Below are 14,725 nucleotides of genomic sequence, written 5' to 3' on the forward strand. Positions count from 1 at the left end.
ATCACTTTATAGCATGTATAAATAGACTCACGCGTGCTACGTTAGTCCTAGAACCGACTAAACCGTAGCTCTGATACCAATAAAATTGTAACACCCCGTACCCGAGACCGTTTCCGGAGTCGGACACGAGGGGTTCACAGACTAGATTCGCTTACTATTGCAGTCCATTTTAAAATTTTTCCAGGCAGTTGGCTAACTGCGTCACTGTCACCTTAAAAATCACATCTTTAGTTTCACAACTTGAAAATCAGTTTCGTGATTTTTCCCTGAAACTAGACTCATATTCCCATCTACATATTTTTTTCTAGAATTTTTGGTTGGACCAATTAATACAGTTTATTAGTCAAAGTCTCCCATGTTACAGGTATCGACTACACTGACCTTTGCGCATTACGACTTGGATATCTCCCTGCACAGAGCTTCAATACTGATTCCGTTTGTTTGTATAGAAACTAGACTCAGAGAGGAATCCAGACATATATGGCATGACTCCTAATTATCTCTGGTTAATTTATAATGAATTTCCAAAGTCCGAACAGGGAATCCAGAAACCGTTCTGACCCTGTCTCACGAGAACCTGAATATCTCTTAACATACTATCCATATGATCATTTCGTTACTTTTCTATGAAAATAGATTCATCAAGGTTCGTTTACATAATTTATTCACTATTTAATTCTAATCCTACTATTTTTAGTGATTTTCCAAATCTACATCACTGTTGCTGCCAGCATCTGCCTTTAAGGTAGACTTTACCTATTTCATAGTTTCCATGATTCAACTAGCCCTTTTTGCATAAATAGCACAAATCATGATAGCCATTAACCATTCCATACCAAATGATTATAACATTATGCTCGAACATATATAAGCCATTTTCGCATGGCTATATACATTAACCAAAATATTCTTCCGCCACTAGTCTATTTTATACATGCCATAAGACAATCCGAAACATAGCAGTACCAAACAGTGGATAGTGATAGTGTGACTAGTTGCTGACGATCCCCGAGCCTGTAGCTTCGCAATGAGATCTATAAAACAGAGGAAACAGAGTAAACGGAGTGAGCATTACAATGCTTAGTAAGTTTTAAGCAGTGTCAATAGATAACAATCAAATTATAACATAGTTGTTCGTATTTTTATTTCACTCTTCCTTCGGGCATACCATCCCTTTACCGAATCTGCACATCTCATCATATACAATAGGCAGATAAACTTTCACATAAAAGTGAGCTCATGTGACATAGATATATCGTATGATTTCACATCACCTCTCACACTGATCCGATGTCACATAATCATAGGAATAGTCTCATAGATTGCTCTCGTATGCATCACATAACTACCTTATGATTTAGTGCAAATCAAGCTCACATATAAACTTGGAGTACATACCTGTTTAACCTTTCGCATTGAATATATTTATAAGCAATTCTTATTACGAAGTCTTACCCGGACATAATCTCCACACGAAGTTATCGGGTCTTACCCGGACAAAATCCCCACACGTAGTCATCGGGTCTTTAGAGCTCGGATATAGTACAAGCACGAAGCTTAAGGACATTAATCAGTGATAATATTCTCGCATAAAGCCTGCGGGGTTTTAACCCGGATATAGTACTGACACAAATGCCCTTCGGGACTTATCACATTTATACACTTTCACATCCATCACGTTGGCCACTCGGCCCTGTCACATATATATACACTTCCACATTCATCACATCGGCCATTAGGCCTTATCACATATATACACTTTCACATTCATCACATTGGCCATTAGGCCCTATCACATATATATACACTTTCACATTCATCACATCGGCCATTAGGCCTTATCACATATATACACTTTCACATTCATCACATCGGCCATTAGGCCTTATCACATATATACACTTTCACATTCATCACATCGGCCATTAGGCCTTATCACATATATATACACTTTCACATTCATCACATCGGCCATTAGGCCTTATCACATATATACACTTTCACATTCATCACATCGGCCATTAGGCCTTATCACATATATACACTTTCACATTCATCACATTGGCCATTAGGCCTTACTATCATTTCATATTCGAATACTCATAAAATTACAATATCACGATTTAGAATTCAAGTATGGGTTTAATCAATAGCTTATGAGCAACTAAAACAAGTTTATCAAGGTTCACAACATAATCTCAAATTCAGCACAAGCTGTTTTTCCTGAGCAATAGTCACTAAATTATTTATAACTGGAGCTACAAAACTCCAAATCACTTTTCGTTAATTTTTCCTGAGTATAGACTCGTATATCTTCCATCCATAAAATTTCCAGAATTTTATGTTTGGCCAATCAATACCAGATTTTTCTTAAAGTTTCCCCTGTTTCACTGTTTGACTAATCTGACCACTCTTCACTACGAATCAAATTTCTCATTTTACAGAATTCAAAATGTGTTGTATTTGATTTCCTTTGAAACTAGACTCATTAAGGAGTCTAAGCATATAAATTTTATCTTATAACCATTTTTGTACAATTTATAATGATTTTCTAAAAACAGAACAGGGGATTTCGGAGTCATTCTGACACCGTCTCACACAACTTTAAATATCTCATTATCGGAAATTCCTTTGCTTACACGGTTTATTTTATAAGAAACTAGACTCATTAAGCTTTAATTTCATGTCTCATTCAGCCTCTAATTCAAGTCCATGAATTTATGGTGATCTTCTAAAGTCACGTTACTGCTGCTGTCCGAAGGAGACTATTTCAAATTACCCTTAAATTCCCAAGCTCAAACACTTAAGAACTTACCATTTGAGCTTAGAACATATCATGGCCACATCTTATCTTATTAAATCAACTCATCATGTCCTATTATAATTGAATTTACTCAACGTTTAAACACTTAAAACTTACCTCTGAAGTGGTCGACGATTAGATATCCACGGCTATTCGTTTACTTTCTCTTTTCCCCTATCCGACTTTGATCCTCTAAGCTCTTGAGCTCATTCTAGCCATCTTCTAAGCCAAAAATCAAGGCAACCAAACCTTCTTCTCCCTCCCTTTAGGCTACGGCAATGAAGGACAAGGATCAACCCACTTTTGATTCAATTTTCTCTATGACCGAATGCACTTACCTCAAATTTTTAGCTTGCTATCTTGCCAAAATCCTCAGAACATATTTCTTCCTTCTATCATTTTTTTTTCGGTCAAGAAGAACCGATTTCTTCTTTTCTTTCCTTCTCAAGTCACGGCAATGGGGGGGGAGAACATGGATGAGACAACTTTGTTCTCATCACTCCTCCCTTTTCATTTCTTTATTACTAACCCTTTATTATATTCTTTCTCCCATAACACACTAACACAACATGTTTCCCAGATGTTTCACCCCATAACATTTTGTCCACTCTCATGCTCATGGCCAGCCACTACTAATTAGGGGGGAAATTGACATGCAAGTCCCCCCTTTTTCTTACATGCACTAATAGATCCTTATGCTTTGACCTATCACATTTCAAAATTTTCTCACATAAGTCCTATTTACTAAAATTCACCTACAATTAAACAAAATTCAAATATGAAATTTTCACACATGCATATATACATATAATAAGCATCAAATATGACAGCTAATTATTTTTATGACTCGGTTTAGCGGTCCCGAAACCACTTCCCGACTAGGGTCAATTTTGGGCTGTCACAACCCATATAGTTGAATTGTTTGTTCTCCATGCTAGGGCTGTAGGATCAACATTCTAGATTGTTCATCCTTCCTCCATTCGTATCGCACTGCATCACCGGATGTACCTACATAGAACCATATAAACCATCAATTTTCTTACTTAAAAGTTCTACCTGGTTCGATAACATGATGTCCGCATCTACGTTAAAAACGCGGGCTACTTTCATCGGCTTCGTCCTCATGACTTGCCATTGATAATTATTCAGTGATATTTCTTCTATAAATTCGTAAGCCTTTTCAGGTGTTTTGTTATTCAAAGTCCCACCAGCGGCTACATCGATCAATTTCCAAGTTGAGGGATTCAAACCGTTGTAGAAGGTTTGAACCTCTAGCCATAGAGGTAACCCATGGTGAGGGCACCTTCTCAATAAATCCTTATACCTCTCTCATACATCATATAGGGTCTCTAAATCCATTTTCACAAAGGAAGAGATATCATTCCTCAACTTAGTTGTCTTAACCTGTGAAAAATGTTTCAATAAGAACTTTTCGGTCATTTGATCCCATCTAGTGATAGAACCTCGTGGTAGGGAGTTCAACCACTGTTTAGCCTTATTTCTCAATGAGAAGGGAAACAACCGAAGGCGAATGGCATCACTAGAAAAGCCATTTATCTTCAAAGTGTCGCAGAATTCAAAAAAGTTGGCCAAATGAGTATTTGGATCTTTATCTTGCAAACCATCAAACTAACAAATTGTTGGATCATCTGAATGGTGTTCGGCTTTAGTTCAAAGTTATTCGCAACAATAGCAGGTCTCACGATACTTGATTCATCCCCAGTTAGAGTAGGCTTGGCATAATCGTGCATAGTACGAGGAGCAGGATTTGGATTTTCCGGATTCGTAGCAAACACAGGAGGTAGTTGATTATTCTGATTTTCAGTTATCTCCTCAGTAATAACAATAACGTCCTCTTGCTCTTCCATTTCACTTTGTCGACTCTGTCTTGCTTCTCTACAGTTTCTACGAGCTATACTTTCAATCTCCCTATCGAATACTAAAGGTCCTAACGGGTTTCTTCTAGTCATAAACTAAAGGTGCTAGAAGCAAACAAAAGAAAAATTAGAAAACAAAAAAAAATTAAACTAAAAACAAAAAAATGCAATAAATTAAAAATGGCTAAATTAACAAAAATCGAGTGTTCCTAATATTTTAGTCCCCGGCAACGGCGCCAAAAACTTGATGAGTTCCCAAACTAACTAAAATTACGACAAAGGCAAGCGCACCTATCTCATAGTAGTACAGCTATGGTGAGTCGGGAATATCGTATCCACGAGGACTAAAAGTGCTAATAATTACCTTTTTCTATTATTTAGCCTATAAATTAAAGGGAATATTTTTTTATCTAAAATTAACTAAACTAATTACTAAGAACGCAATAGAGAATAGAGTGAGAAAATACTCGAATATAACCAAATAGAAAGACAATTGTAACTCCCCGAATTTAGGCCTAGAAGTATTGGGCCTTGAGTATGGGTCCGTAAAAAGGTTGTATATAAGCATTTAATTGTATTGTGCAAGGAAATGACACAATTAAAAGTTTGCTCAAGTGGTTAAGGGTCCTGAGAGGAGTTCAAAAAGTCTAGGGTTGAAACCTAAGCTTTAGCAAAAATTTTGGTTTAAGTGAATAAAACCCTGGGTGCTTGGATGAAGGCATTTTAAATTATTGTGGTAAATAAATGACATAAGGAAGCATGTGGTCTAGTGGTTGTGGAGTCATTAAGGTTGCAAGGGAGCCTGGGTTCAAGTCTTGGCTCTTGCAATTTATTCTGGCTTTTTTTTAAAGGAATCTGGACGTTAGCACATATGCCTTATAATTAATTGAGGATAAAATATGACACACAAAGAGCCTGTGGTAGAGTGGCAAGGTGGTGTGTTGTGTGACTGTGAGGTCTAAGATTCAAGTCTTGGAATGCGCAATGGGGTATTTATTTTGCTATTGGAGCTGTGTAAGAGGTGGAGTTGGACTGGAACTCTGTGGTTAAAGTGGTCATAATAAATAAGAAATTTTCCTAATGGTTGAAAGTAATCCCACATTGGGAAGCTAACATGAGTATTGGCAAGAAACATGCTTTAAATAGAGAGAACCAGATGAGTTGGAAGGGGAAAAAGGGATTAAGACTCAATGCAGGATGTGTCAAAGTTGGTGATCGTGGACTTCGGCGTGTTCTCATAAACAGGTGTGTATTTCGCACTACTCTAACTGTAGAATGGCAAATGCCGAAATGCCGGTCACACGGCGATGGCAGACACACTAGCGTGCGAGCGAATGTGTAGGAGCTTTGACGTGATGGTTGAGGCCATCATGAGATCTCTCGTGGGCTTAGGTTGTTTTGGGCCACGACGGGCCGAGATGGGCCATGTGGGCCCAAGTGGATAAATTGTTTAATTGTGTAGTAAACATTGAATTAGACTATATGAATCTCATATTTGTAGGCTAGTATTACTGTAATACCCCTGTAGGGTAGAATTACTAAAAAGCCCCTACAGGGTAGAATTACTGAAATACCCTTGCTTTACAAAATTACTAAATACACCTGATTTGTAAAATTACCAAAATACCCCTAGTTTGTAAAATTACCGAAATACCCTTGACCTGTAAAATTACCAAAATACCCTCGATTTGTAAAATTACCAAATTACCCCTAATTTGGAAAATTACCGAAATACACTTTATTTGGAAAATTACAGAAATACCCCTAATTTACAAAATTACAAAAATACCCTTGACTTTCAAAATTTATAAAAATACCATTGGTTTGTAAAATTACCGAAATACCCTTGGTTTGTAGATTTACCAAAACACCCTTGTATGGTGAAATGACTAAAATACCCCTAATAGGTAAAAAGACCGTTCTGCCCCTCCAGGGTATATGACTCACTGATAATACAATTTGATTGACTTGACTATGTTTTGACTGAGAATGTATGACTATGATTGGACTGTTGTGACTGTGATTTGTATGATTTTGTATGCCGTGTGTATATTTGCTGCATTCATATAATATAATGTTGCACATGGGTGGGAATTATGAAATAGAGGAAGAAATTGAAGATCGTATGGTTGCTTGATGACCGTGGATCCACCGATTGAGAATCGCATGGTTGCTTGACGATCATAGATCCACCAATTAAGGATCGCATGGTTGCTTGACGACCGTAGATCCACCAATTAAGGATCGCATGGTTGCTTGACGATCGTGGATCCACCGGTGGCTTTTAAGCCCAATATATGATTATTGACGACTATGTGTCGATCATATTTACCCGAGGCTGTGTGCCGGTTATATTACCATCGCTGATGGCTATGTACCTAACATGATACAGCTACCGATGGCTTAAAGCTAATTATTCTGATTATGGCTTTGCGCCAACCTACATATGACTCTGTGCCAACCTGATTATAGTTGTGTGCCAAACGTATTTGCCTAAGGTTATGTGCCAATATATGATTATTGACGACTCTGTGTCGATCACATTTACCTAGGGTTGTGTGCCAATTATGTTACTCTAGTTGATGGCTATGTGCCTAACATGATGCAGTTATTGATGGCTTTGTGCCATTGTGCCATTCTGCTTATGGCTTTCAGCCATCTTGTTATCTAGCAGCGTTGCTTCAATGTTTACGGCTATGTGCTATCTTGTTTACTGCTATATGCTATCCTGTTTACGACCTTGAGCTGTTATGTTGACTTAGTGCCGCAACCAGTGCTAACATTGTAAGTGTAGGGATGGCGCGAGTGATTTATTCTTCGTAGGTAGTGCAGGGTTAGACAGAGGCAAGTGCAGGGTTGGATGGGATGGGTTAGCATAGGGTTGGATGGGATGGGTTAGCATATATTTTTGTATTATGCATATGGTTTGATTCTGACAAGGGCTGAGACCCAAGTGAAATTGTACTAGGCTTTGGCCCACACACATTGTTCTGTTACTGTAAGGGGCTCCGGCCCAGACTGATTCTGAACTCTTTCTGTTTACTAACTGTTTTAGTTTAAGAGGGGATTACACACTGAGTTTTCATAAACTCACCCCGTTTATTAACTGTGCAGGTAATCCCTAGCGTTAGGTGGATCGATGTCGTAGAGGGACTCGGAGACGACCACACAACTACACATATTTTTCTATTTTGTTTATTTAGTTAAGCACTTTGGTTTTTGATTTGGGTTGTATTAAGGCCTCTTTACTTTCTTAACTTTTTATTTGGGAAATTTATTTAGTGTGCTTAATATCTGTTATAAGTAGGACGCAGTTTTCCAAAACAACAATTGGTTTTCAAAATATCACGTTTACGCAACTGTTTAAAATTAAGCTTCCGCAGCAAGAAAGGTTTTAAGGGAATTAACGTTTCACAGGTTTTAAAATGGCCAAAGGTTTTAAATAGTAAGAAGGATTTTCAATGAGAACATGATTTTCGAAAAACACTTCAAAGTGACACACTAGATTCGAGCCTAACTTCTAGGCCAGGTTTGGGGTGTTACATTTAGTGGTATCAGAGCCAAGTTGCAAAACTCGGCTGTGGAATGGTTTTAAAATTAGATTTCTGAAAGAGTTGTTTCAAAAAAGGATTGAAAAGATTTGAAGTATTTGAAATGTTTTTCTGAATATTTCCCTGAAAGTGTGGTTAACGAGTCTCCGGCGCCGAATCCGTAAGTTTTCTGTTAGATTGTACTTAAAGTTAGATTTTGTATTTATTCAGTGTATGTTCTAGAAATTAGATTTTTTTAAAGTTAGCAACAGCACTGTGATGGATTCCGAAGGCAAGCAAGGTCGCGAGGAGTTGCCCGTCTCCCTGGAACATGAGATGGTTCAAGAAACTGTAGTCAAGGTAAGTCCGTCAACTTCGGGTAGCAATAACTCGGAGCTTGGTACGGAGGCACTGACCCAGTTGGTAAGGGAAGTGCTGGAAGAAGTGTTCAAGGCAAGAGTTAAGGCGTATGGTGAAACACTTCAGGCTAGACGCTTGGAGTGCAACAGAAAGAGGGATCACAGCCCTCTGAAGTAGGAGCCTCACTTTGTGAAACGCGTTAAGACGTGTCTAAACTTTCTGGCTTACGAGCGTTACAAAAGGTGCCATCCAGGTGAATGCTAGAGGAAGTTAAGAGTGTGTCTCAGATGCAGGTCTAAGGAGCATCGGGTTCGGGATTGCACAATTCCTTTTAAGCTAGGTTTGTTTTGTTTGGATGTGATGTTTGAATATAAAAATTGTATGCATGTGTGGTAAATATCTGTTTGCTTCTGTGGTTAGATGTTTGGTTGGGTGTGAGAGCTTTTGAGATTAAGTTAAAAGTGTATTAGTGTAGTTTGGAACTAGAGTGCGCAGCGGAAGCGAAGTGGTGTAGATTGAGCTAAGCGCTTCTTCAGATAGTTGGAAATTTCGAGGACGAAATTTCTTTAAGGGGGTAGAGTTGTAACGCCCCGAATTTGGGCCTAAAAGTATTGGGCCTTGAGTATGGGTCCGTAAGGAGGTTGTATATAAGCATTTAATTATGCAAGGAAATGACACAATTAAAAGTCTGCTTAAGTGGTTAAGGGTCCTGAGAGGAGTTCGAAAAGTCTTGGGTTCAAACCTAGGCTTTAGCAAAAAATTTGGTTTTAAGTGAATAAAACCCTGGGTGCTTGGATGAAGACCTTTAAATTATTATGGTAAATAAATGACACAAGGAAGCATGTGGTCTAGTGGTTGTGGCGTCATTAAGGTTGCAAGGGAGTCTAGGTTCAAGTCTTGGCTCTTGCAATTTATTTTGGTTTTTCTTTTAAAGGAATTTGGACGTTAGCACATATGCCTTATAATTAATTGAGGATGAAATATGACACACAAAAAGCTTGTGGTAGAGTGGCAAGGTGGCGTGTTGTGTAACTATGAGGTCTAAGGTTCAAGTCTTGGGATGCGCAATGGGGTATTTATTTTGCTATTGGAGCTGTGTAGGAGGTGGAGTTGGACTGGAACTCTGTGGTTAAAGTGGTCATAATAAATAAGGAATTTTCTTAATGGTTGAAAGTAATCCTACATTGGGAAGCTAACATGAGTATTGGCAAGAAGCATGCTTTAAATAGAGAGAACCAGATGAGTTGGAGGGGGAAAAAGGGATTAAGACTTAATGCAGGATGTGCCAAAGTTGGTGATCGTGGACTTCGGCGTGTTCTCATAAACAGGTGTGTATTTCGCACTACTCTAACTGTAGAATGGCAAATGCCGAAATGTCTGTCACACGGCGATGGCAGACACACTAGCGTGCGAGCGAACGTGTGGGAGCTTTGACGTGATGGTTGATGCCATCATGAGTGCTCTCGTGGGCTTAGGTTACTTTGGGCCGGGATGGGCCATGTGGGCCCAATGGGCTCATGGGCCTAAGTGGATAAATTGTGGATTGGACTCTTTGAATCTCATATCTGTAGGCTAGTATTACTGAAATACCCCTGTAGGGTAGAATTACTAAAATGCCCCTGTAGGGTAGAATTACTGAAATACTCTTAGTTTACAAAATTACTGAATACCCCTAGTTTGTAAAATTACCTAAATACCCCTAGTTTGTAAAATTACCAAAATACCCTTGGTTTGTGAAATTATCGAAATACCCTCGACTTATAAAATTACTAAAATACCCTTAACTTGTAAAATTACTGAAATACCCTCGATTTGTAAAATTACCAAAATACCCCTAATTTGGAAAATTACTAAAATACTCTTGATTTGGAAAATTACAGAAATACCCTTAATTTTACAAAATTACAAAAATACCTTTGACTTTCAAAATTTACAGAAATACCATTGGTTTGTAAAATTACCGAAATACCCTTGGTTTGTAGATTTACCAAAACACCCTTGTAAGGTGAAATGACTAAAATACCCCTAATAGGTAAAAAGACCGTTCTGCCCCTCCAAGGTATATGACTCACTGATAATACAATTTGATTGATTTGACTTTGTTTTGACTGAGATTGTATGACTATGATTGGACTGTTGTGACTGTGATTTGTATGATTTTGTATGCCATGTGTATATTTGCTACATTCATATAATATGATGTTGCACATGGGTGGGAATTATGAAACGGAGGAAGAAATTGAGGATCGCATGGTTGCTTGATGACCGTGGATCCATCGAATTGAGGATCGCATGGTTGCTTAACGACCGTGGATCCGCCGATTAAGGATCGTATGGTTGCTTGACGATCGTGGATTCGCCGGTGGCTTTTAAGCCCAATATATGATTATTGACGACTCCGTGTCGATCATATTTACCCGAGGTTGTGTGTTGATTATATTACCGTCACTGATGGCTATGTGCCTAACATGATACACCTATCGATGGCTTAAAGCCAATTATTCTGATTATGGCTTTGTGCCAACCTATATATGGCTCTGTGCCAACCTAATTATAGTTGTGTGCCAAACGTATTTGCCTAAGGCTATGTGCCAATATATGATTATTGACGACTCTGTGTCGATCACATTTATCTAGGGTTGTGTACCGGTTATATTACTCTAGTTGATGGCTATGTGCCTAACATGATGTAGTTATCAATGGCTTTGTGCCATTGTGCCATTCTACTTACGGCTTCCAGCCGTCCTGTTATCTGGCAGCGTTGCTGCAATATTTACGGCTATGTGCTGTCTTGTTTAAGGCTATGTGCTGTCCTATTTACGGCCTTGAGTTGTTCTGTTGACTTAGTGCTGCAACCGGTGCTAACATTGTAAGTGTAGGGATGGCGCGAGTGATTTATTCCTCGCAGGTAGTGCAGGGTTGGACAGAGGCAAGTGCAGGGTCGGATGGGATGGGTTAGCATACATTTTTGCATTATGCATATGGTTTGATTCTGACAATGGCTGAGACCCAAGTGAAATTGTACTAGGCTTTGGCCCACACACATTGTTCTGTTACTGTAATGGGCTCCGGCTTAGACTAATTCTAAACTCTTTCTATTTACTAACTGTTTTAGTTTAGGAGGGGATTACACACTGAGTTTTCATAAACTCACCCCGTTTATTAATTGTGCAGGTAATCCCAGCGTTAGGTGGATCGGTGTCGCAGAGGGACTCGGAGACGACCACACAACTGCACATGTTTTCTATTTCGTTTATTTAGTTAAGCACATTGGTTTTTAATTTGGGTTGTATTAAGGCTTCTTTACTTTCTTAACTTTTTATTTGGGAAATTTATTTAGTACGCTTAATATCTATTAAAAGTAGGACGCGGTTTTCCAAAACAACAATTGGTTTTCAAAATATCACGTTTCCTCAACTGTTTAAAATTAAGCTTCCACAACAAGAAAGGTTTTAAGGGAATTAACGTTTCATAAGTTTTAAAATGGCCAGAGGTTTTAAATAGTAAGAAGGGTTTTCAATGAGAACATGGTTTTCGAAAAACACTTCAAAATGACATGCCAGATTCGGGCCTAACTTCTAGGTCGAGTTTGGGGAGTTACAACAATACCCAAGAAAAAATCCACCTAGACTTCACCTATTATTCTGAATTTGAATTAAACAATTTATTCACTTGTGCCTTGATCGTAGAAATACCTAAATTATGTTAATATCTCTTTCGAGAGTAAGAACAACTAACTCTAGGTTGATTAATTGAAATCTCTTTCTAACAACTGACTCTAGGTTGATTAACTGAAATCTCTTTCTAATTAAAACCCCTATTGTCGCATTAACTCGATCTGTGGATTCCCCTATTAGATTTGACTCTAATCTTGTAGATTTTTTTCATTCTATTTCTAGGATTGCATGCAACTTCACTCAATTATGCCAAATTTACTATTAAACAAGGACTTTTGCTCCACTAAAATAAGCACATCACACTTGAATTAATATCCTAAAAATATTAAAGTAAGAAATAAACATGCATAATTGAGAACAAGAATCAAGTATTTATCATATAATTCAGAAAATAAAATAATAAGATCCATCATAGGTTTCATCTTCCCTAGATATCTAGGGAATTTAGTTTATAATCTGGGACGGAAACATTTCAAAATTAGAATAACAACAAGACATAAGAAATCCAATAAAACTACTAAGGAAATTTGAATGGAGATTTTCAATCTTAAAGGAGATTACTTCTAAGTTGATTCTGGTGGTGTTCTTCAAGTAATTTCTTCGTTCTACTCTGCGTCCTCCCTTTAGTCCTCTTTTAATATGTATTTATAAACTTTGGAATGCTCAGAAACCCTAAAAATTAGGTTTTTTTCGCATAAAAGAGAAGCAGGATTCGAAATCAATATGGGCTAGCACAGGGGCATGTGGCCAACTCGTGTGGCTCACATGGGCGTGTGCCCAGCCCATGTGGAAGTGCCCAGGCCGTGTGGTTCTTGAAAATAGCTTTTTTGTCCGATTTTGGCCCATTTTTCGCTCCTTTCACTTCCTTATGCTCAACTAAGTATGAAAACATAAATTTAAAGGATTAGGAGCATCAAATTCACTAATTCACATAATAAATCATCCAAAAACATGTCAAGCATGGGATTAAAACATGTTACTTTTATGGTTTGTCAATTATCCATACCTTTGATGAGAATTTGATGGATCCTATTCGAATAATTAATAGAGGGAACCCCATTTATAGGAGACTTCTATATGTCTCTTTCCAGGAAGTCAAAGTCTTCCTTTTCCTCTGAGCCATTACTAACAGTTTTGGAAGGATACCCTACAAGCTTGTCTCTCCAAGAGATCTATTGTTCAGTGGATAGATCGATCAGCATATCACTGTCCATAATCTCATCTTTATCTCTGAATCGAACTTTTTTAGAAATTAAATCTTCTACAGATGAATCCTCATTACCAGCGTTTTCACAGAGAGAAGACATGAGAATTGAGCAGTTACCCTTTTTCCATTTTAAACAATATAAACTATTAAATTAATAGGATTCAAGTAAGAATCTTTTAAGCAATATTGGTAATTTTAAAATCAAATCAATATTAATTTTAAAATTTTGAAATAATATAATTAGAATTCCAAAATTATATATTAATAATAAAAATGATAATAACTACATGCAAATGCAAAATTTAAAAGACATTTGAGAGGTTGTTTTATTTAGTGAAGGAAATAATATAGAGAGTTTTAAAATATTTTTTTAATTATATTTAATGTGGGTTTTATTTTTACAAATATTTTAATAATAATTTATATTAATCAATAAGTACAATAAAGTAACTATTATTTTAATCTACATTTGTTTTTTTAAATAAGAAAAAAAATATTATTTTACCTATTTTTAGCAAATAATAAAATAATGGTGTAATCTTTCATAAAAAGAGAATTTGATTTACCTTTATTTCATTTTTTAATAATTTACAATATTAAAATAATAAAATATATAATTTTATATATTTTATAATTAAATTTAAATAAAAAATAAAAAAATTATTTAATTAAATTTAAGCCGAGCCAAGAACATAAAATTTAATTAATACACACTTAATATACCTTTATTTTTAATTTTTTATATTTACTTTAATTAAATTGAATTAATCAATCAAATTTATAAATCATTGAAATAAAGATAACATCACATTTGTTTATTTAAATTATAAACTCTTTATCAATTTCATGTTAATTTTTTTATATATAAGAACATAAAAAAATATATTTAATTTTTAAATCATTTTAATATCATATATTCAAACTAATTAATGAAACATTTATTTTGTTAAATACTTTTTATAAAATTCTAAGTGAAACGTTTAAATTTTAAAAAAAATATTTTAATATATTTTAAGTAATACACATGGGTAAAAAAATTAGTAGTATAATGAGGAATAGTGATTAAGCAGCAAGTTAATAAAGAGATAAGTTAAATGATAAATTTCGATTAATTAAATGATTAAATTGTAAGTTTTCATAAATTAGTAATCAAAGTATAAATTTAGTAATAATTGAGTACCATGAGTGTAATTTAGCAAAAAAACACGTAAGTTCTAACAAGTGAGCGAGATTTGGGGGAAAGCAACATCAGTTAGTAGTAGCTAATAAAG

General features: G+C 36.3%; 1 non-coding gene across 1 annotated transcript; it reads left to right on the forward strand.

Moving 5' to 3' along the window:
* The first annotated feature begins 4,088 nt into the window (after positions 1-4,088).
* Positions 4,089-4,195, forward strand: LOC121210488 (small nucleolar RNA R71). The gene has a single exon (XR_005905606.1). It is a non-coding gene; the product is annotated as a small nucleolar RNA R71 (small nucleolar RNA).
* Positions 4,196-14,725: the final 10,530 nt, after the last annotated feature.

Source organism: Gossypium hirsutum, chromosome A11 (assembly GCF_007990345.1).
Source record: "Gossypium hirsutum isolate 1008001.06 chromosome A11, Gossypium_hirsutum_v2.1, whole genome shotgun sequence".
Lineage (NCBI taxonomy): Eukaryota > Viridiplantae > Streptophyta > Magnoliopsida > Malvales > Malvaceae > Gossypium > Gossypium hirsutum.